The sequence below is a fragment of the Macaca nemestrina genome, chromosome 12 (assembly GCF_043159975.1).
Source record: "Macaca nemestrina isolate mMacNem1 chromosome 12, mMacNem.hap1, whole genome shotgun sequence".
NCBI classification, from domain to species: Eukaryota; Metazoa; Chordata; class Mammalia; order Primates; family Cercopithecidae; genus Macaca; species Macaca nemestrina.
In genome coordinates, this window is record NC_092136.1 from 36,959,426 (window position 1) to 36,982,279 (window position 22,854).

Sequence of the window (22,854 nt, forward strand, 5' to 3'; positions counted from 1 at the left end):
GTAGAGGCAGGGTTCTGAGCAGGAAATAAGTTTGAAGTGTTTTAAAAGCAGAAGAACAAGCATTTTACAACTGTAGTAGAGGACAGGGGAAAAAATATTGTTAGAAATTAGGCAGACACAAGAATACGTGTCACTTTAGGGGACATGATGAGGATTTCAGATCTTTTATAATGGGCTGGGAAACCACTGGGAGGTTTTGAGATGGTAAGTTGGGTGACCTGATTTACATTTAAAAGTATCACAATTTCTTTATGAAAAATAGGATGAGGAGAACTGGAATGGGTTGAAGGCGCAATGTGGTGAAGAGTTTATGATAATCCAGGAAAGGTGTGATGGTCTCAGGGACTTGAGAAGTAGCAGTTTGTGGGACAAGAAGTGGTCAGAGAAGAAAATAACAGGACCAATTGATTAGATATGAAGACAACAGAATAATTCCAAGATTGTTTCTAGGATTGGGAACTCAGCACATCTGAAAAAATTATGGTCCCATTTCTGAGATGAGAAAGACTAGGGGAGAGTTTTTGAAAATGAAAATCAAGGTTTCTGTACTAGAAGCATTAAGTTCAAGAAGCCAGTTGAATCAAAGAAGACAAGCCTTGTACATGGCTGGATATATGTCTGGAGTTGAGGGAAGTGGTAAGGTCTAAAGTGATGATATAGTTTGGATTTATTGCCCTGCCCAAATCTCAGATCGAATTGTAATCCCCTGTGTTGGAGGAGGGGCCTGGTGAGAGGTGATGGGATTATGGGGGGTGGATTTTCCCCTTGCAGTTCTTGCAATAGTGAGTTCTCAGGAGATCTGGTTGTTTAAAAGCGTGTAGCACCACCCCCTTCACTCTCTCTTCCTCCTTCTCCAGCCAAGTAAAACGTGCCTGCTTCCCCTTGGCCTTCCATCATGATTGTAAGTTTCCCGTGACCTCCCAGCCATGCTTCCTGTACAGTCTGCAGAATTTTGAATCAATTAGGCCTCAGGTAGCTCTTTATAGCAATGCAAGAATGGACTAACACAAGTGGTAAGGTCTAATTAATGTAGAAATTTAGAAGTCAGCAATGCATGTGCTAACTGATTGGTAATGGCTGCAGAAACACTGTGTTAAGAAGACTGAGGGCCAGGCCCAGTGGCTCAGGCCTATAATCCCAGCACTTTGGGAGGCTGAGGTGGGCGAATCACTGGAGGTCAGGAGTTTGAGACCAGCCTGTCTAACATAGTGAAATCCCATCTCTACTAAAAATACAAAAATTAGCCAGGAATGGTGGAGCATGCCTGTAGTCTCAACTACTTCAGAGGTTGAGGTGGGAGGATCACTTGAGCCCAGGAGGCAGAGGTTGCAGTGAGACAAGATTGTGCCATTGCACTCCATCCTGGGCAACAGAGTGAGACTGTCTCAAAAAAAAAAAAAAGAAACTGAGATTGGTTAGCAATTCAGGTACCAATAAATCCCATGATTTTGGCACTTTGAACACAGCAAAAGGGATACAGGATACAACTAGGAAGTCTTACAGAATACATAATATTAAGTAAGATGTTTTATATGACAAGATATACCCTAAGATAAAAGTTTGGGTTAGGCATAAATATTGAATGAGGAATCTTTTATAGGGCAGAATATGTATAATAATAGTTACCACTCTTTGAGTGCTTATTTTATGCCATTTACATTATGATTTCATGTAATCTTTTTAATCAGTTTGAAAAATAGGTATTATTTTAAAAGTTTGTTTTCCAAGTAATAAAATGAAAATTTTAGCAACCAAGTTCATAAGGCTAGTAAGCAATGACACTGAAATTCAAAATCAGGTTTGTCAAATTTCAAAGTCTATGATTATTCTGTTACATCACAGGAAATAAGGTTTCTGTACTAGAAGCATTAAGTTCAAGAAGCCAGTTGAATCAAAGAAGACAAGCCTTGTACATGGCTGGATATATGTCTGGAGTTGAGGGAAGTGGTAAGGTCTAAAGTGATGATATAGTTTGGATTTATTGCCCTGAGTCATAATAGGGACTGAGTCATAATAAAGACTGGGCCAACATGGTGAGTAGAAACAACTTCAAATCAAAAGCAATGGGGCCTCCCAGGGATAGAGACCCTATGTCATTTGGATAACAGAGGCAAGGGGAGAGTATATGCTGATAACTCATTTTCATTTGTTTATTCAATTAATCTATTAAACTCCAAAAGGTAGTGGGGGAAGAAAGCCAGACCAAGACTGAGTTTATGATTTAGATTGCCTTGAGTATGAGGAAGCAAAATGAGGGCTCTCACAAACTTATAGGGCAAGAGGGTTCTACCAGAGTGAAAGAAAATCATTTCCCTAACTATAGCTTGCCTTTACAGCTGGAAACTGCAAAGGGTTAGGCACAGAAGTGTGTACTCTCTTTCCCAGTGTCTCTTCAAGGAAACCCTAGGAGCCTACTAACACTCAACCCATCGTCATTACACAGTCAGTCAACTTTTTATAGGCCAGGAACCGACAATAATTTACAGATCATACCAGCTGAGTTATGGATCCACCCAAACAGTTAAATTCAAGACGGCAGATACTAAATTAAGTATCCAATATCTACCAGCAACTACCAGTGACTTCCCGATGAGTAAGACATTTCTGCTACCCTCATCAAGTTTATTATTCTATAAAGAAATGATATAATATATATGCACACATACGCATACAATTACTAAGAGGCATAATATAAATGTCTTCAGAGAGCTATGAAGAAAATGTTCTCAGAAAAACTAAAAACATCCTGTGAGGATTGGGAAATGGTTTATGGATTTGCTTGTTTGTTTGTTTTAATGGGGGGAGATAATAAGCTAGACAGAGCTGACCAGAAAGAACATTCCAGGTAAAGAAAAGCAGCGGGAAACTATGACCCATGTTTACACATCAGCGTCAGTAAATCTTCCTGCTTGGAATGCTTAGAAGATGGTCTGGAGATACTTCCACCCGCTACTTGATGAGTTTCCAGCCTGAAAAGTTTGTTGGTGAGTATTTTGGAGGTGGCAAACCTATTTGAGAATTTCATGAAAGTGAGAGATCTTCACTCAAGAAAAATATACCCGAATCTCTATGTTAAAAAAACACAGACACATATACATATACACCCTGAGATACACTTTTTTCCAGTTCCTTCAAAAATTCCAGTTATCACCTTTCCAGAAAAAGCCATGTCCAGCCAGTTTCCCACCAGGTCCAGTCCTGGCTCTTTACACCAGAAGCAGACTGGGAATGGCCCTACCATTTGTTCAGTTGTAATTAACGCATGTCAGACTACAGGGCTGCTTAGTCTGGTGGTGAAGCATAAACTGAAATGAAGGGCACTGAGCCACTGCCTCCTCAGCAAGGCTCCCTAGTGAATAATGACAGCTCTATACTAGCCAGAGAAAGAAAGAATTAGTGCATGCTACGTGGCAGCAGCTTGCAAAGGAAAATTGCTCTGTGGCTATTTAAACATTTGAATGAGTTCAAAGGAAAAATGTGTGCATAAAACCATGCCCTTAACATATGTGCATCATGATGACAATTATTTGAATTCAGTAATTCAGCTTTTGCCACACTGGCTCTGCTGCTGTAGCCATGGGCATTACCTAATAATCTGAGTAGGTTTTTCTCAGTTTACTTGTTTCCCAACAAGCTGGTTAGACTCTACCAGAAGACTTAGTTAAGAAATTGCAAACGATTGGTCTTGTTTGACTCATAGGTTTATTTTATTTAGCCCATATATATATTTTTTTAAATCTTGGATTTTCTTTAACATTTTGAAATTAGGAGATTATGCATGAAAATCCAGATTTCTAATGACTTTTTTAAAATTCTGGAGATCTGACAATAAATGGCCCATTGGACATATTTCTTCATGGCAACAATTATCTTAAAATGAATTACAACTGCTCCTTTTAGGAATAGCATGGGTTATGTGGTTTGCCACAGCCCTACCAGCTCAAGTTGTGTTATGTTCAACATGCTTCATGCATTTATAGTACCTGCCTTGTCCCTGAACATTTAAGTATGCAATTTTTTTTTCTTGTCTCTCTCTCTCTTTTAATCTTCTTCTTCTTCTTTTTTTTTTTTTAGACAGAGTTTGACTCTTGTCAACCAAACTGGAGTGCAATGGAGTGATCTCGGTTCGCTGCAACCTCTGCCTCCTGGGATCAAGTGATTCTCCTACCTCAGCCTCCCAAGTAGCTGGGATTACAGGTGCCCGCCACTGCGCCCAGCTAATTTTTTCTATTTTTTAGTAGAGATGACGTTTCACCATATTGGCCAGGCTGGTCTCGAACTCCTGACCACCCGCCTTGGACTCCCAAAGTGCTGGGCTTACAGGTGTGAGCCACCGCACCCAGGCTAAGTTTGCAATTCTTAATCTAGTTAATACATCATAAATTATTGGGGCAGTGATATTTATGAATATGAGCTATAGAATCTGGCCTACCCGGGTTTGAATCTTTTTTTTATTCCCCTTGAGATGGAGTCTTGCTCTGTTGCTCAGGCTGGAGTGCAGTGGCATGATCTCAACTCACTGCAACCTCCGCCTCCCGGGTTCAAGCAATTCTCCTGCCTCAGCCTCCAGAGTAGCTGGAATTACAGGTGTGTGCCACCACGCCTGGCTAATTTTTATATTTTTAGTAGAGACGGGGTTTCACCATGTTGGCCAGGCTGGTCTCAAACTCCTGACCTTTTGATCCGCCCCCAGCCTGGGTTTGAATCTTTACTATCTGCTAGCTGGGTGAAATAAGTTACTTAATTTCCACAATCCTCAATTTTATCACCAGTAAAATGCTGATAATAGTGTCTGTCTTACACAGTTTCTGAGTAAGAGTAAAGTTAGCTATGTTTAGCACAACGTTCATTATGTCCTTACCTGGAAATAGTGGTCAAGGTATATTGATTTACCTTTCACTAATTACTGTTCCTCCCTGGGGAAGGATCATACTTTTACACCCCACTGAAACCAGGCTTAGTCATATGACTACTATGGGCAAATAAAATGTGAGCAGAAATGAGGTGTGTCACTTCCACGGGAGTCTTTAAAGACAGTTTGTACTTTACCAATGCTGTATACTACTGCAACTGATGCTGCTTCAGATAGTGACCCATCTAACGCCTGGGTCCTGGGAGAAGTTCAAGGACAATGTGGAGGAGAGTCCCTAGCTGACTCTTGGCAGACATGGAGAGCGAGTGAGAAATAAACCATTTTTATTTGAAGCCATTGAGATTTCAGAGTTACTACAGCATAACCTGACCTGTTTTGACTGACATTATAGTGGTAATTATTATTTTATCATTATCATAATAATGACTACTATTCGAAGTGATTGCTCTCACCAAACCCTACTTTCCTTTATTTCCAGAGCTCCTAGCAGAGAGAACAGAAGACCCATAAGTTCTGCTCTTTTTCTCGTCCCCCAATTCCATCATGTACCCTGAGCTGACCTTGCAGGTATCCACTTCTCACAGTCCTCAATATCCCAGTGGTCACAAGCCTTCAGAGGAAGGGAAAAAAAATCATTTCTTTTTACGCTAAGATTGCTTCTCCCTTCTCAATGTGCAAATAACCAAAATTGTATTCATATCTTATAAAAATATGCAAAGAAAATGTCAGTTTTTTCCACTTTTTATTTCATCTTTCTCCAAAGCTGCTACCCTTTTGGCTAGTAGGAGAAAATTCTCTTTAGTTGAATCTAGGAAATTTAGCCTGATTCAGTAATGTAAACCTAAAGGTGGCAAACTAGGACCTGAAAACCCACCATGGGTTTGTGTGTATAAAGTTTTGTTAGACCATAGTCACCTGCTCATTTACATATGGTTTATGGCTTCTTCCATGCTACAAGGGTAGAACTGAATATTGGCAGTAGAGTCTGTATAGCTCAAAAAGCCTACAATATTTGCTCACTAGCTCTTTGTAGAAAAGGTTTGCTGGGCCTTGATTTAAAACCTCTTTTTAGTAAATTACCAGTCTCTTTTTGGATAAAATTCTTAATCTTTCAAATTTCTCTCTCCTCATTTAACTCCTCTCTAAGAAGATAGCTGGATATAAGGGGGTGAATGATTTCTGTGCCCTTTTGGAAGAGCCTGGGTTCTTGAGTGCACATGGTACCCTCAGGGTTCTTGCTCATATCTACGGCAGGGTGGGTGATATGGATTGCTCTCTGGACTAAGGACCACTGACATGAGACTGGTCTTATTCCTGAGAGTTCTGCTGACATTCCAGGCTGAAGTTTGTGCTGGCAAAACTCATGTCTGTTCTCTTTTTGTCTGTCATAATCTGGTATCTTCCCTGATGGCGTGACTGTAGATGATGCTGAAAGCTCCACCAAAAGCCAGTTGTAACTTCCTTGCAATCATCCACTAAAGAACCACCTTTATTTAATGCCAGGAATATTTTCTGGCAAACTCTTCAGATAAAATCTCAAGTAACCTCTGCATCCTGTCCCAAGCGCATATGATAAACTCTTCATGGGAGATACGGGTGGTTCTGAAGGGCTACACTCAGGCTTTCCTTCCACTTAACCATACTGGGATGCCACGTTTCACATTAGGTAGACTACCTATAAGGAAATTATCTTCTAGAATCTTAAGCGGAAAAGAGGGAGCAGGAATCTCTCAGCCCTCAGCGTTTTCTTTAAATCACCAAACATTCTTCCTGTCTCTGATATTCAATTCTAAAGGTAGTTGGGCACATAATTGCCCATCTACTGTTTCTACCCCAAATGTCTCTAGCTGATATGAGTATTACAATTCTGCTTTTGCTGTCTATTCAGGATGTCTACTACTAAAACTACATAATCAAGCCTGCCAGCCAAGGCTCTCAATATATTAAAAGGCAGGATAGTGGGAATATGAGAAAAAAAGATATTTAGTATATTAGTTCCTCTTAACAAACTTGGGCTTGAAGAACATAATATTGTTGCAGCTTTGAAAAATCCTAATGGGGTATCAGAACCTAAATGTTATCTTTCTTTTCATTCCTGCTGAAATGTGATAGATATAGCACTTGGGCTTACTGAGGAAAAAGTCATACACACTGAAAATCAAAAGAGAAGAACACATTAAAAGCATTCAAGGCCAGGTGCAGTGGCTCACGCCTGTAATCCCAACACTCTGGGGGGCTGAGGAGAGTGAATCACTTGAGGTCAGGAGTTCAAGAACAGTCTGGCCAATATGGTGAAACCTCCTCTCTACTAAAAATATAAAAATTAGCTAGGCTTGGTGGTGAATGCCAGCTACTTGGGAGGCTAAGGCAAGAGAATCACTTGAACCTGGGTTGCAGTGAGCCAAGATCATGCCACTGCACTCCAGTCTGGGTGGCAGAGTGAGATTCTGTCTCAATAAACAACAACAAAAAAAGGCATTCGAAAAGTATTGGTCACATTGCATATGCACAGGATCAAACTCACTTGAAGAGAGCGGAATACAAGAGAAATTCATTATGAAAACCCTACCTGCCACTGCAGTGGGACCACCCTCAAGCCTGTTCTTAATCATGGTTGTTGGATCCACCTCAACAGATGTGGAATAGGCATTTTACAAAGGGAGATTTTCATTCATGTAAATGGGCATTTCTTGACCAGGGTCTTCCCCCACTTTAACATGAAGTGGTTGGATTGGAAGCTGATCGAGGTCACTCTCAACTCTGAAACCAAGATCAGAATCAGGCAATGCAGCACAGTAGTAAGAGGACAGTCTTCAGGTAGTACAGCCCTGGATTTGAATCCTGAGTCCGTCCAAAAAAAATTAGCAATTCCAACCACCTGCCCTTTAAACAAACAACAGAAAAAGTTATTACTTTTAACTAAAAGGACAATTGCTGTATCCAGAATACCACACGGATCAGCAAAGTTAGATTCCAGTTTGGCAGGCTGTCAGAATCTCATTGAACACACCCCTCTTCTTATTTTTTCTTATATGACTTTTGAAGGTCTAACCCAGTCCCTGGGTTTGAGCCACCCAAGAAATGTGGACACTGAAATTTTTGAGAGTCCCTGTGCTTACAGTTCCTGACCTCTGAAATGCCCAACAGTGTCTTTCTTTGTGATCATTTTATGATTTCTCCAGACTAAGAGGCCATAACTCAAAATGATGTCTGGTCACTTATTCAGTAGTCACTCTCAGAAATATTTTTGTTAAGTACTGACAAGTTTGGAAGAGATGATTAAGTTACCAAACTTCAAGCCATGGAAAGAATCTCAGATTGGCTACAATTTTGATTGGTATTAGATCTTGGTACAGAAATGGAAATGACCAGTATTATCTAGGAATAAAGACAATTAATGGAACAATATGTCTGTCTTGTAGCTGTTTCTTAAGCATACCTAACATATTTATTTAGGTTATATATATAATTAATAAATAATATATTTATTTAGGACATATTTATGCCATTTGCATAGTTACAAAAACTTCTTATTCTTAGAGAAAAAGTGGATGGAAGTGTCATACCTAGAGGTTTTAATGACAATTATTGTATGAGTGTGTGTGAATGTATGTATACACATGCTAAATGTGTGAAACACCCCTCAAGTACTATTACCCTTTGTGATCTTGGGCACACTGTACCTAAAAAACAGGTTGAGAAGAACATCAGTTATACTAGGCAAAGGTCCAAGGGGCAGGTTTCCTTGAGATCAGCAGACCCCTGAGATAGACCCCTGAACCTGAGGCAAGGCAGAAAGCTAGAGTTAGACAAGGCAAGGCCTATCATAACTAGATCTCATTTATTCCTCACACCAACCCTGTAAGACAGGAATAGACAAGTTCAATATCTTGTCCATCATACAGCAGAGTTAAGGCATATTAATACAACCAAACAGTCAAACTCTAGACCCTGCTTTTCTACCACTCTGAATATTCTCTTCTCCTGTAATCTTGAATACAAAATCATAAGAGAAGGAATAAAAAGTAGGAAAGACCAAACAAAAGTTGAGAAATACAGTAAAAACTTTAAGGCAAGATGCACCATGAACAATATCTAGGTATTAATGAGTGTACTTTGCTTGTAGGGATCTTACCGTATCATGAAGAATCTGAAATGAACTAATGACTGGATGATAGTTATTTCATAGACATTAGTCCAGGAACTATTGCCTTTAACCAAGGATGCTGGGAAATAGGCAGTGCTTACATAAAGGGATGAATCTCTAAATAAGGGGAATTTTATTCAGGTCAAAAGGAAAAGGACACATAGGGGGAGGAGGGAGATTTGAGGAATTGTTATTACTTTGACAATTACAAAGATAATTGCTCAGTTTTTCTGGATATATAAATAATTCAGAAAATGCTATTGAACTTCTCTGTTAGATCCCTGAGTAATACATATGTAACAAACCTGCACGTTATGCACATGTACCCTAGAACTTAAAGTATAATAATAATAATAAATAAATAAATAAAAAGAATTTGGAGCAAAAATTAGTAAGTAGTTTCCCCTTGCTACGGTCTAAATGTCCCCCAGAATTCACATGTTGAAATGTAATCCCCACTGTCGTGGTATTTAAGAGGTGGGGACTTTGGGGAAGCGATTAAGTCATGACAGCTATGCCTTCCTGAATGAGTTCATATCCACCCCTCCTTTTTTTTTTTTTTGGAAACAAAGCTTCACTTTGATGTCCAGGCAGGAGTACAGTGGCGCAATTTTGGCTGACTGCAATCTCTGCCTCCCAGGTTCAAGCGATTCTCATGCCTCAGCCTCCCAAGTAGCTGGAAATAAAGTCATGCACCACCACGCCTAGCTGCTTTCTGTATTTTTAGTAGAAATGGGATTTCACCATGTTGGCTGGTCTTGATCTCCTGGCCTCAAGTGATCTGCCTGGCTCGGCCTCCCAAAGTGCTGGGATTACAGGTGTGAGTCACTGCATCCAGCCTTAATACCCCTATAAGAGAGGTTTCAGAGAGAGAGTTTGCCTCTCTTGCTCTTCTGCCATGTGAGGACACACTGTCTATCTGCTCTGGAGGATGCCATCTTGGAAGTAGGCGCCAAGCCCTCATTAGGCACAAAGCCTACCGGTGACTTTATATGGACTTCCCAGCATCTAGAATTGTAAGAAATAAATTTCTGTGGTTTATTAGTTACCCAGTCTGTGGTATTCTGTTATAGCAGCACACAGAGTAAGACACTCATGCATTCAAAAGACTTATAAGCCAAGGAGACACATATAACCACAGAAAAAGCATCTGAATTTAATTTTTTTCTTTGAAAATGAATATATAGAAGGTTATTCAAAGTGTGTAGAATGTCATTCTTCCCCATTTTGGAGCACCAATGGAAATTAAGCTCCTTTTGCCTCAACACATAAGCTTGTATTACAGTTTCCATGCAGATTAAGAATTTATGTTGTGGCACCATGTCATTAGATTTAAGAATCTTTATGCATGAAGCAAACACTCATATTTGCAAGCATTCTAGCCAACAGGAGAAGGTTTCTTGTAGATACAAAGCTAAAGAAAAAGTGAGTAACATTTCACTCCATTCCATAACAATTTGTCCTTTCTCTGAACTCTGAAACATGATTTAGCCCTTTATCATAGTGCCTGCTAACTATTCCCCAGTTGTTAAGTCAGTCTCCTTTATCCCTAAAACAGGTTACAAAATCCTGAAGGGCAGAGATGGAGTCTTCAGCTTCCTTTGTACTAGCCTCAATGTCCAGCTCAATGCCAAACCTGAATATGGTGCCTGGCACTGGCTCCCTCAAGTTGACATAAAGAAAAAGAATCTCAGTCAAGAAAGAGAAGGGGAAGGTTCAAAGGCATTTGGCTAGGAAAGACTGGAATAGGTTTTGCAGTTTTAATGATACAGCCTGATATTTTGGAAAGACCTGAATTTTCTGAGAGGACCATACGGATTGCATACATCATAGACAAAGGTAAAGGCTGCCTAGAGTCAGCGGACTGGCTGAGCCTCAAGTTCATACTTACGTTGTTATTTACTGGCACACATAGAGTCTATTGGCTTTCCTTTAGTGCTGTTTTTCTGTAGAAACTATTAAGCTAGAAAGGAAACAAACTAAGAAACTGAAATATTCACTGAGTCCCACAGATCCCCAGCAGGGCACTGATCATGTGTCCATAAAACTCTCTAGTGGCCCCAGATGGCAGTAGAAGCCACAACTTCTGTCCTTGCAAAACCTGTAAACTTTATGGTGGTTCAGACAGCTTTTAACATATTCACCTGTGTTTCCCTCTGTCTTTCACTCACTCATTTATATGGTTTGTCTGTGTCCCCACCCAAATCTCACCTTGAATTGTGATAATCCCCAGGTGTCCAGGGCGGGGCCACATGGAGGTAACTGAATCATGGGGGTGGTTCCCACATACTGTTCTCATGGTAGTGAATAAGTCTCATGGAATCTGATGGTTTTAAAAATGGGAGTTCCCCTGCACAGGCTTTCTTGCCTGCCACCATGTAAGACATAACTTTGCTTCTCATTCACCTTCTGCCATGATTGTGAGGTCTCTCCAGCTATGTGGAACTGTGAGTCTATCAAACCTTTTTCTTATATAAATCACCCAGTCTTAGGTATGTCTTTATTAGCAGTGTGAGAACAGATTAATACACTCATTAATCATTTATTTTTGCAGCATATTATTGACAGTCTATTTGTGCCAGGATCAATGATTATGCCACATGACTAGGTAACACTAAAAAAAAGTTTGAAACTGACCCCCAAGCATTCAGGATATCTGAAGAATTCGCTTAGCCATGAAGAAAGACAAGCAGGGTCCAAAGGAAAGAAAGTGGAGCTGTATTTGGGTTCATTTCTCAACATGGATCTTTTCATCCCTAAATGTATTTTTCCTTTTCTCTGAGCTTTCCAGCATAGTCTCTTCTTTAGGCCTGGATTTTGCCTGATTTTTTTTTTTTTCTATCAAAAAACAGCAGAGATTCTGGTTTGAGGGCTTCACTTGGCTTTCAGAAAGATGGCTTATTTGGGTTTAATTTTTATTAGAAAAGACTATGGGTCCTTTTGCTTTTCTTCCACCCTCTCTTTTTTTCCCGTGGATTTGCTTGGAAAATGTCTGAAATCTCAGAGTTATATGAATAACTGAAACATATAAGCAAGCATAAACTTTCAAGCCCTGACTTGGCAAGAGGAAGTACATTATAATTCCTCACAATTGGATAGGAAAGCCAAGCATGATGTGAGGGAGGGGCTGAGGTGGTAGTGGACACCCCCCTTATCAATATGCTCAGCATCATTTATAGGGGAGAGCTTGAAAATTAGCTGGACTATCATTATTGAAGATCAAACCTGGTCTGTCCTTTTCTTCTTTTTCCCTTTCTGTCATCCTCTGGCCCATCCTCCAGCCCTTCTAACCTACCAAGAGATTCTCAAAAACCTTTCATGAGTTGTCTCTTTTACGTCAGCTCATCCCTCTGCCTATATTTTCACCTCCCTCAGAACTTAAGCACAAGTTACCATATGGCTTTACAAGCACTGTTACTTGTCTGTCTCTATGGTTTATATTTCCTACTAACCTCTGATGTTCATGAGGGTTGGATAATATTGTTTTCACTTTGAATCTCTGAAATTTAACACAATAACTGATGTAATAGATGCACAATAGATATTTGATGAATAAATGAACTTAAAATAACTGATATTAGTTCAGCACTGACTCTGTGCCAGGTACTGCATGAAGTGTTTTATACATACGAATTCGTTTAGTTATCACAACACCCTATGAAGCAAGAACCATTATTTTCTCCGTATTAGTCTGTCCTCACGCTGCTAATGAAGACATACCTGAGACTGGGTAATTTATAAAGGAAAGAGGCTTAATTGACTCCCAGTTCCACATGGCTGGGGAGGCCTCACAATCACTGAAGGTGAATGAGGAGCAAAGTCACATCTTACATGGTGACAGGCAAGAGGGCATGTGCAGGGGAACTGCCCTTTAAAAAACCATCAGATCTCATGAGACTTACTCACTGCCATGAGAACAGAACGGGAAAGACCCTCCCCCATGATTCTATTACCTCCCACTGGGTCCCTCCCATGAACCATGGGGATTATGGGAGATACAATTGAAGATGAGATTTGGGTGGGGACACACCTAAACCATACCATTATCTATCTCAACACCATTTCTATGTTTCAGGTTCCTCATCTGTAAAAAGGCAATGACTACAGGACATATGGTGAAGATAACTCAGAGAGAGTTATCTTCTGAGATAAGATGATAAAGCACAGAGAGGTAAAGTGATTTGCTCAAGTTACACAGTAAAGGCTTGAGACAGGATTTGAACTTGAGTCATCTGACCCAAGAACCTACACTCCAACTCACCATACTATACTAAATGGGGATAGACTTGTAGAATCAAAAGAAAGATTGAAAAGTATATTGTCCAGTGGTTTTGAAACTTTCTTAGCAGTCAGACGTTTCTTTCCTGGGAAAAATCTTTAACAGCTCAAGAGGTAATACAAATGACAGTAGATAATCAAAGTGGTTGGTGGTGGAGAGATCAACCCCTGTTGCATGGCCTTCTCTCCCTGCTCTGTGGGTGCCCCGAAGCATCTCAATGAGTGCAGAGAACTGAGTTTGAACATTACTGCTCTAGCCCCGGTCCCTTCAATTAAAAAATGAGATATCCTTCATCCTAATTTGTTTGCTAAATGTTGTGTATTTGCTAAATATACTAAATCATTTGTTCAAGGACACACAGCTAGTAAGTGGCAGAAACCGGGTCTTCTGGCTCCAAGGCCAGTGTTCTTTCCACTATATCACGCCAATGTAATTGATTTCCAATCCTAGTTTCATGCCAACGAGGCTGTCCTAGTTCTCTCATATTGTAAAATACGTAGCAAAATTCTCAAAGCAAAAGCAGCCATTTATTTTAAGAAAATTTATTGCCATATTTTTGTTGTTAATGAGCAGAGAATGGGACAAACTTATATAATCAAATGATAACAAGATAACGTCACTGCTAAGATACCGCAAATCTAAAAAGGTTGAAGTCCAGAGTGATATTCAACCATGCAAACTAAACCCATACATTCAGATTCTGACCTTGAACAACTAATCCTTAGAAAATCCACAATCTATTAGCTTTACGCAGTTGTATTTGGAGGGAACAGCAAGTGAATTGATGTTTTTCAAAACAAGGTAATGAAAGCCCAGTGTTTACTGTACTAACATGGGATCCTCTCTGCCCAGAATTTTCAGAATTTTAATAATAACCAGCGTCAATGTTTAATTTAAAGCTAGAGCACACTGGTTAAGAAACTGCTAAAAATAGTCTGCTTCATATTGATGGCTTTGGCTTTGTTGACTCATAAAATGTCAGGGTTGGAGAAAAATAACTAACAGAAGCTTCAGCTATGATTGTACCTTTAATTATTGATGCTCCATTCTTAGTCTTCAGGCCCAACAGCTAAGATGAGACATGACAGAACCGAGGCCATATGATGAACTAAGCACGGGGAGGCTCACTCCTGATTCTGCCCTCAAGACTCTCAAACTTAACAATAAAAACCCTGGGGTCCAAGACCAGCTGATTTCTTGGCATTCCTTCACATTGGATGTTAAGAAAAAGGAGAGCAATGGGCATGATTTGTCAGATTTGGAAGGTAGATGAGAAGTAGGAAATGCCTGTGTCCTGAGCACTACCACACATGAAGGTCTGTGCTTGTGAATTCACAAGAATGATTTTCAAACAAATTCCTCTTGTTTACAACAAAGACTCCAGAATCACCCAGGATATTCAGGATCTACCACTGTTGACATGGGACCCTTATGGGATTAAAAGTCAGGATACCTGAGTTCTAGTCCTGGTTTTGCCTTACACCAACTATGTATGCCCAAGCTACTCAACCAAATAGTATGCCTACTTCATTATGTACCTGATGTACCTGAAAAATCCTTACTGATTTTCAACTATCATTTCCTGAGGCTAGACGCCATGCTAGGTGCTTCACATACATTAAATTATTCCAGTCTATACTTACATAAGATACTAGCATTTTGTTATATTTTTCTCCAGATAATGCTAGTCAACTCTACAAATGCTGTACTTGCACTCAGAAAGTGAAAAGTTGGAATTGATTTCCAAAAATTACAAATAGAGACATGACATAGGCTTTCCAGGAGGTATCAACATGCAGGAGAATCACAAATTGCTCATGACAATAGGAATAAGTCAGCATTCAAGGTTGTGTGTGTGTGTGCGTGTGTGTGTGTGTGTGTGTGTGTGTGTGTGTGTGTGGCTCCAGTTGCCTTTTCTAAAATTTTTCAATTTCTGACATTTCCACACAGCAAGAATACAAAGTCAAAGGAAACCTATGCACTCACCACCCCCCACGGGACCTGATTCAATGGTTTTCAGCTTTGAGGTACAGCAGGCAGATAGAAACTTTGGACATTTCAACAGCAGTAACAGAAGCACCTGCCAAAAGATGTGCCTGTCAACTCTGCTGGTCTAACAATCCAATCCCAGACCCTCCATGGGGCAGGAAGACACCACAAACTGCTTCACTTTGCTTCTAGAAAGCTAGAATGGAGAGGGTGGTTCTCAATTACAAAGCTTAGACTAGCCCCAGAAATGTTTTCATGTAACACCAGTGTCAGCTGCACATAGAATTGCTTCTCTGATAGCAAAAAATCTTGTTCTAAACTAGCCACACTTTTGTGCTCAGACATATTTGTTGCCATCATCATTCCACTCAATTAACTTTTCCTGACAGCTTACTTGTGCCAGGCTCCTAAAGGCCTGTACCTTATGCAATGCAAAGGGGGTAAGGAAAGTTTTAATAGCTAATAGTGATACCAGGTGCTAAGTCCCATGTGAACACAGAAGAAAGGAAACTAAGGTAGATTATGGGGGAAAGGGAGTTCAGGGAGTTTAAAAAATTAAAATAGAAGGCATCCAGTTAAATTTGAATTTCAATAACATAATAAATACTTTAATATAACTATTTTGGGTCAAAATAGGACATATTTATACTTTAAAGGTATTTGTTGTCTATCTGAAATTCACATTTAACTGACGTTCTGTATTACATCTGGTAATCTTTCAAGAGGAGGTTACCTGGCTATGTCTTACTTTAGGAAAAGGTTGGAGATGTTTTACTCATGGATTTGATTTCATTAAGGATGAGTCAGAAGTACTTCCCGACTATACACAAGAGTGACCTGTCACATTCTGCCCCTCTATTGTTGCAACTGCTGGTGCTGAATCCCATCCCCATTTATCAGCAGAGTCAATAGCCCAGGTGACCTAGCATTACCAGTTTTGCTATTGGCTCTGCCTAGACCATGCACCTGACATGACCAATAAAAGCTTTGTGGGATATAAGAATGAATGAGGGTCCTAGTTACTACCTGGATTTTTTTCTCTAATTCTTGTGCTCAAGCTCCTACCCTGTCCCTCAGTTTCAATAAGGGGGCTCCTTCTAGAATCAAGAATGAAATGGGCATGCAATAAGCATTAAATATTTAATTCAGCAATATGACGAAATGGACTAGTTGGTCAAAGCTGGACTCCAGCTTTGTACTCTTATGCAACTTCTTCTACTCCATGTCCTTGGTAAGATTATAGGGTCCAAACAGACAGCCAATCTGTTTTCCCAGCCCCTTTTAAGGCAAGTCTCAGCTGTCTTGCCTATGGGTATATCCAGGGCCAGTCCTATATATTAAAAAGTCCACAAAGCTCTTAAATTTCCTTTTTAGGGATGCCAAGATTTAATGTGTAAAGATAATATTGAGCAATAACTCATTGGGAAATTACTTTTGCTAAACTTAGACAGTGTTTTTATTTCATAATTCAACACAAAATCCTTCCAAATTTTTAATCCTGGGACCAGTTTCAAATACTTGGAGTGTCTCTATCTTTATACAATGCCCCAAATAATCAGCCAAACCTTTTGACAAAAATGTCTATTTATGTATAGTCTTGTCATGAATGTTGCCTTTTTAGCCTAGCTATTTTAAAAGGCTAACACTTGTTTCCAACAGATAAGGACTATTTTTTCTCCTTTAATTTTCTTCAATGTTTCTCTTTTTTATATATATTACAGTTGATAGGCAAATTAAGACTGAGGTTTTCCTCTCAAAATGTATTCAATTAAATTAGTGGTGCTCGACCCTAAACTGCACATTAAGAATCACCTGGGGAGCTTTAAAAATGACTGAGGCCAAGATCTCACCCTAGATAAATTAAATCAAAATCCCAGGGGGAGGAGACCCTGCTTTGCCAGTGATTTTAGTTTGCAGCCAAAATTGTGATCTACTGAATTAAGCCACCAAATGTGTTTCCATGGCATTGGAGCTTTATATTATTCTTGCAAAATATGTGAGGCCAACAGTAGGTCATCCAGTCTGGGAGCATTATTAAGAGATGAATTTGGGGAAAAATCAATGTAAGAATGAATCTGAGGGTCTACAGCTACAGGGAACATAGCTATCATGATTATTGGGTGCAGATGAATGTTCACTGAGAGGCCTCTTGGGGTTTAGGATGAGAACAATTCTACCACCATCCCTGGCAATGCCAGGTGATTGCCTGGCAATGCCAGGTAAGAGAAGTTAACATCTCTTTCCATGGACCAGACTGAAGAACCCCTTTCAAAAATCTTTCTCCACCATGACACCTCAACTATTGAAAAGATACATAAAGTTATTCAAGAAAACTGATCTTCCTCTCTCCTTATCCATTGCAACTTCCTTCTGCTTCCTCCCCATCTTCCCTCTCCTTCTATTCCTCTTCTACCCCTACCACTAGCACCACTACACATGCTTCTGAAGGGAGACAATGCAGTGATGGAGGAAGAGGCAGGAACAGGGTCAGCTGCACAGGGTGACCAGTAAAGAGAAGTTTGCTTTTCTTTCTTCTCATGGTCTAACTCCAGGGGCGCTCATATAATTAGCACTTATTGAACACTTACAGTGTGCCAGCTTGAATTTCTCTTCATTTTCTTCATCTAATCCTTCCTGAAATTCTTTGCAAAGTGACTAATATTATTCTCACATTATACTTGATGAACCTGAGACTTAGAAAGAAGTGAAATAATATGTCCAAGGTTACATACCTAGTAGAAGAGCCAATGTGCACCTCAATTGCTACCTTTCCCATGAGCAACTTCTCCAACAATGAGGGGAAAATGATCTCTCTCTCTCTCTCTCTGGGCTTCCACAGCACTCAGTCTCCCTTTCTAAGGCACATGGTTTGTTCTGCTTCATATTGTGATAAGTTTTACAACCCCTCCTATGGATAGCTCATGAAGTTACTACCTCTTTGAAGGTAGTAACTACGTGCTGTTTATGTGTGTTCCCCATTATGCCAGCACTATATTTGGTTGACATGTCCAGTCGATAACAGGTGAATGCTGAATGGATTTGGGAGTGAAGGAGTGCATCCTTCAACAGTTGACAATTTTATTTAACAAGTCATGCTCTAAAGTACTAAGGAAGCTTTCTAATAAAGAATTGTTGAATAAGGAATCTCTTGTTTTAGAATCACAAGTTCAATTAATCAAAAATATCCACTGCATGGGAAGGGGCTGGGGCACCAAACATGTGGCCTGTGCTGGACTGGTCTCTAAAGGCTTTAGAGAGGATATTATACCAGCAGCTGTCCAGAGCAAGAAGAGCTAGGAGCATCAGCCCAGAAATGACAAGTAGATTTTGTCACACACATCTCACCCATTGAATTGGTAGTGATTGCTTGAAGAGCTCTATTGAGAGACTGCATTAAGGCTCAGAAGGAAAAGTGCCATGATCATTAGTAATGTCTACCGTGGGTAAGGTAAAAGCAGCACTATTCACAATAGCAAAGACTTGGAATCAACCCAAATGTCCACCAGTGACAGATTGGATTAAGAAAATGTGGCACATATACACCATGGAATACTATGCAGCCATCAAAAAGGATGAGTTTGTGTCCTTTGTAGGGACATGGATGCAGCTGGAAACCATCATTCTTAGCAAACTATCACAAGAACAGAAAACCAAACACCGCATGTTCTCACTCATAGGTGGGAACTGAACAATGAGATCACTTGGACTCAGGAAGGGGAACATCACACACCGGGGCCTATCATGGGGAGGGGGAAGGGGGGAGGGATTGCATTGGGAGTTATACCTGATGTAAATGACGAGTTGATGTGTGCAGCACACCAACATGGCACAAGTATACATATGTAACAAACCTGCACATTATGCACATGTACCCTACAACTTAAAGTATAATAATAATAAATAAATTTAAAAAAAAAAAGAAGAGAGGGTTGTAGCCATAACACATAGTTGTTACCTCTAAGCTTATTCACCTTAACATCTCTTAGTGAAGGTCTGCTTGGCATTTGATTCACCACCAACTATAAACGCTAAGAACTAAGATCCAGAGGATTACAGCTGGGATTCAGAAGCAAGAGATGGAATAAAGAGGAAGTAGGAATAGCAGGTCTAGGAATATTCACGAAAAAAGTATTGTGGGGTCAGACCTATTTAGAATCAGTTGAGGTATCTGGGTGTATCTGACTGATTTAAAGGAACAGAAACACAAGGGACAGGAATTGTTCAATACAAATTACAGTTATGTCACAACACAAAATCCAGCCAAGATGGGCAAAGTAGAGCTACATCTTGAATTTGCACATCCCAGAGACCATCCCAGAACTGAGAATTCAACTCTTCACTAGGATAAGCAATGTAGTGTCAATGATGACAAAATGAAATTAGTCCAGTTAACTTCAGTGGGTGGTAAATAGATTAGATCCTGTGGAGCACTAAGCTGATATTCATTTAAATTAATTCCAGATGAGAAAGTAGAAGTGACAGGAAACAGCACAACACTCTTATTACAAAACTGAGTTGTGTTATTCTTTAGAAACACAGAAACGGTTTTAAATAAATATAAGAATAAAAATAGTCAGCAACAGGATTTGAAGAATTTGTTATTCCTTGGTTTGAGATTACAATACTGTAAGTTAGCTCATGAAGTGTGCTTAATTTTAAACTTCTATTCTCAAAGCCAAAATTTTAAAATAGAGTAATTTTGCTTTAATTGGTCTTGTTACTGCAAAATATTTTCAGACTTGTTCCAGCAGGGAAATATAATTCATTTCAGAAATATGAGTGAAATAAGCATATTTTCATTGCTGAGTTGGAAACTGTTGTATAAATAAACAATAATTATGGAACTACTAGTCAAAGTAGAAATCTAATTTATAGAATTCCTTATTGTCCTGTCCTCAGTGTAGACACTAGCTAGAGTTCTGATGCTAGCCACAATTCTCTTCTCTACCCAAAAAAGGTACAAATTTTGGCTTTTTGTGATACAAATAAAAAAAGTTTTTCTGTTTTGTGGTTCCCTGCATTTAGTAAATGTTTGCTTCTTCTTACTTCCAAACTATAGATTCATGAAAACATTTCTAATACTTCATGCAATTCAACATTGCAATGCCACAGATGGCCAAGGAAAGGAGCTAGTGTCTGAGAGAAGAAATAGAAGATAAGACAGAGGTAGATGGTGATAAGGCAGTAGATTGGGCTAGATTCTGTACCTACATCTGTGGTCCTGTCTACCTTCCAAGCAATTGTTTCTTTCTACAGTTTAAAATAAAACTTTTTAAAAAGTTTAAAATAAAACTTTTTAAAGTAGAAAAATGAGACTATTTATTATAGGAGAAACATAATAGAAACATAGGAAGGCAATGAAAAACTGTGATCATATGCCTCTTGAACAATTTAAGTATATAATTTTCTGGACTTTAAATATCTAATACATATAGTATGCACAACAAATTATAGTGTATATACTAACTTGTTACCTGTTTTTTAATTTAAAATACATCACAAGTATCTTTCTAGGTCAACAATTACTTAATATGTCAGGTTCTTTAAGTCTAGATATTATTTCATGGTATTAATGAACCATAAATTACTTATCTATGCTATTATTAGCTTTTAGTTATTTCAGTTTTCACAATTATAAAGGCTGAGATGAACGTCCTCATAGCAAAATATTTGTGAAGATGCACGATTCTCTTAGAATACATTTCTAAAAGTGGATGTGCTTGTTTCAGAAGGTATGTGCCTTTTAAAGATTTTTGAGACATGATGCCAAATTGCCCCCCAGAAAGGCTGTGCAAATAAATGTAATGAGATTTCACTGCAATCTCACCAAAGCTGAATATTTGAATATCTTAAAAAAAACCTTTGCCAATCTAATAAAGAGAAAATGGCACTGTATTTTTTTCTTAATTTGCATTTTATGTGTACCTTTTTAAAGGTCGGTTTGCAGGAGATCTATTCTTAGTTTTCATGCCTGCCTGTCCACACCTAGCACTGAAAAAATGTGGCCACGGCTGACCTCACCTGGTGCTTTCTTGTCTTCCTTTTCTAATGGAAGAACTGATTCTTCCTGACAAGGTGAACAGTGTGCACATGCATTCTTTCAGGCTGAATGGATAAAGAAGATAAGTTATCAGCTACAATATCCTGGCATGGCAAAATGACACTCTGAAGATACATTAGGAAGAAGACAGTTGAGGAGGTAAAAGTCCTTTCTGTCAGACAGGCTTCCAGCTTGGATTGATTGTCGCAGACAATGAGAGGTTACTTCTGGGCAACCACATAGATGGCCTAAAGAGCAGATGGCCACCACTGCCACTAGAAATGTGCAGGCTTTATTAACAAACCTGGCAGCACCAGTCTAAACAGAAACATTGAAAAGTTCATTCTTATTGGCACAGACAGTAGAAAATCATAGAAGTCCACTCAGTATCTCCAGGGCCTGCCAATTTCTCTAGAAATGGACAGAACATCTGTTTGGGAAAGATTAACATGGGAGCCTGATCCAAGATGTCTCACTTGGTCCCCAGGACTACCAAGGGCTCTCAAAGACTTTCCCATACCATCCCCCTTGAATGAAGTGGCCTAGGATGGAGGAAAGCCCAGGAATCACAGCTTCTGGGTTTGAACCTGGCTTTTCCATCCATGTCCTAGATTTGCAGCCATGGACAAGTTTATTACCACCTCTAAGTGTTAACTTTCTCATCTAACAACTAAAATTGATAGTCCCCTTCTCATAGTGCTAGCTATGTACTAAATTGTGTCTCCCCAGAATTCATGTGCTGAAGACCTAACCCCAATGTGTCTATATTTGGAGGCAGGGCTTTTAGGGGACATTTGAAGTTAAATGAATTCATAAGAGTCGGGTCCTAATTGGTAAGTTTAGTGGCCTTATAAAAAGAAGAGGAAGAGAGATCTCTCTCTACATGCACATGCATGGAAGAAAGGCCATCTGAGGACATAAGCAAGAAAGCAGCCATGTGCAAGCCAGAAAGAGCCCTCTCTGGGAAATGAATCAGCCTGCACTGTGATCTTGGACTTTCCTTCAGAATTATGAGAAATAAGTACCCGTTGTTTAAGCTACCCAGTACATATTTTGTTATGGCAACCTGAGATGGTTAAGACAGTGTTGTAAGGGATGAATTAAATGAAATTTCATATAGAAAATGCATATCACATATAAAGTTCTCAATAATGTTTTGTTTATCTTTTCTACTCTCTACTCTCTCTGCTCCCCATAACCTGCTCACCCCGATATTTGCCCAACATGTATCTGAGTTTCCAACAATATGATTTGTTCTGTCCCTGCCTCTTCTCTCTCTGCCCCTGACTTTAATGTTTCCATACTCATCCTGGTAACTAGTGTGAATTTCTGAATGTTCCCTCTTCTTAGCCATTTGGTTTTTATGTTTTTAATGCTGAGTCGCACTTGATCTTGACTAATGAATTTGTCATTAGTAAGAAAAGACTTTCAGTACCTTAGAACTGTGACTTAGAACAGTGCCTGGCACATAGTGAACCTTGTAAGTATAGTTATTGTCATTATTATTATTCAGCATCCTGACATTA

The 22,854-nt window shown here is 39.4% G+C and overlaps 1 long non-coding RNA gene across 1 annotated transcript; it reads left to right on the forward strand.

Moving 5' to 3' along the window:
* The first annotated feature begins 2,735 nt into the window (after positions 1 to 2,735).
* On the forward strand, positions 2,736 to 5,467 carry LOC139357325 (uncharacterized). Its single transcript, XR_011610298.1, has 3 exons — positions 2,736 to 2,984; positions 4,075 to 4,197; positions 5,352 to 5,467. It is a non-coding gene; the product is annotated as an uncharacterized lncRNA (long non-coding RNA).
* The last annotated feature ends 17,387 nt before the right edge of the window (positions 5,468 to 22,854 follow it).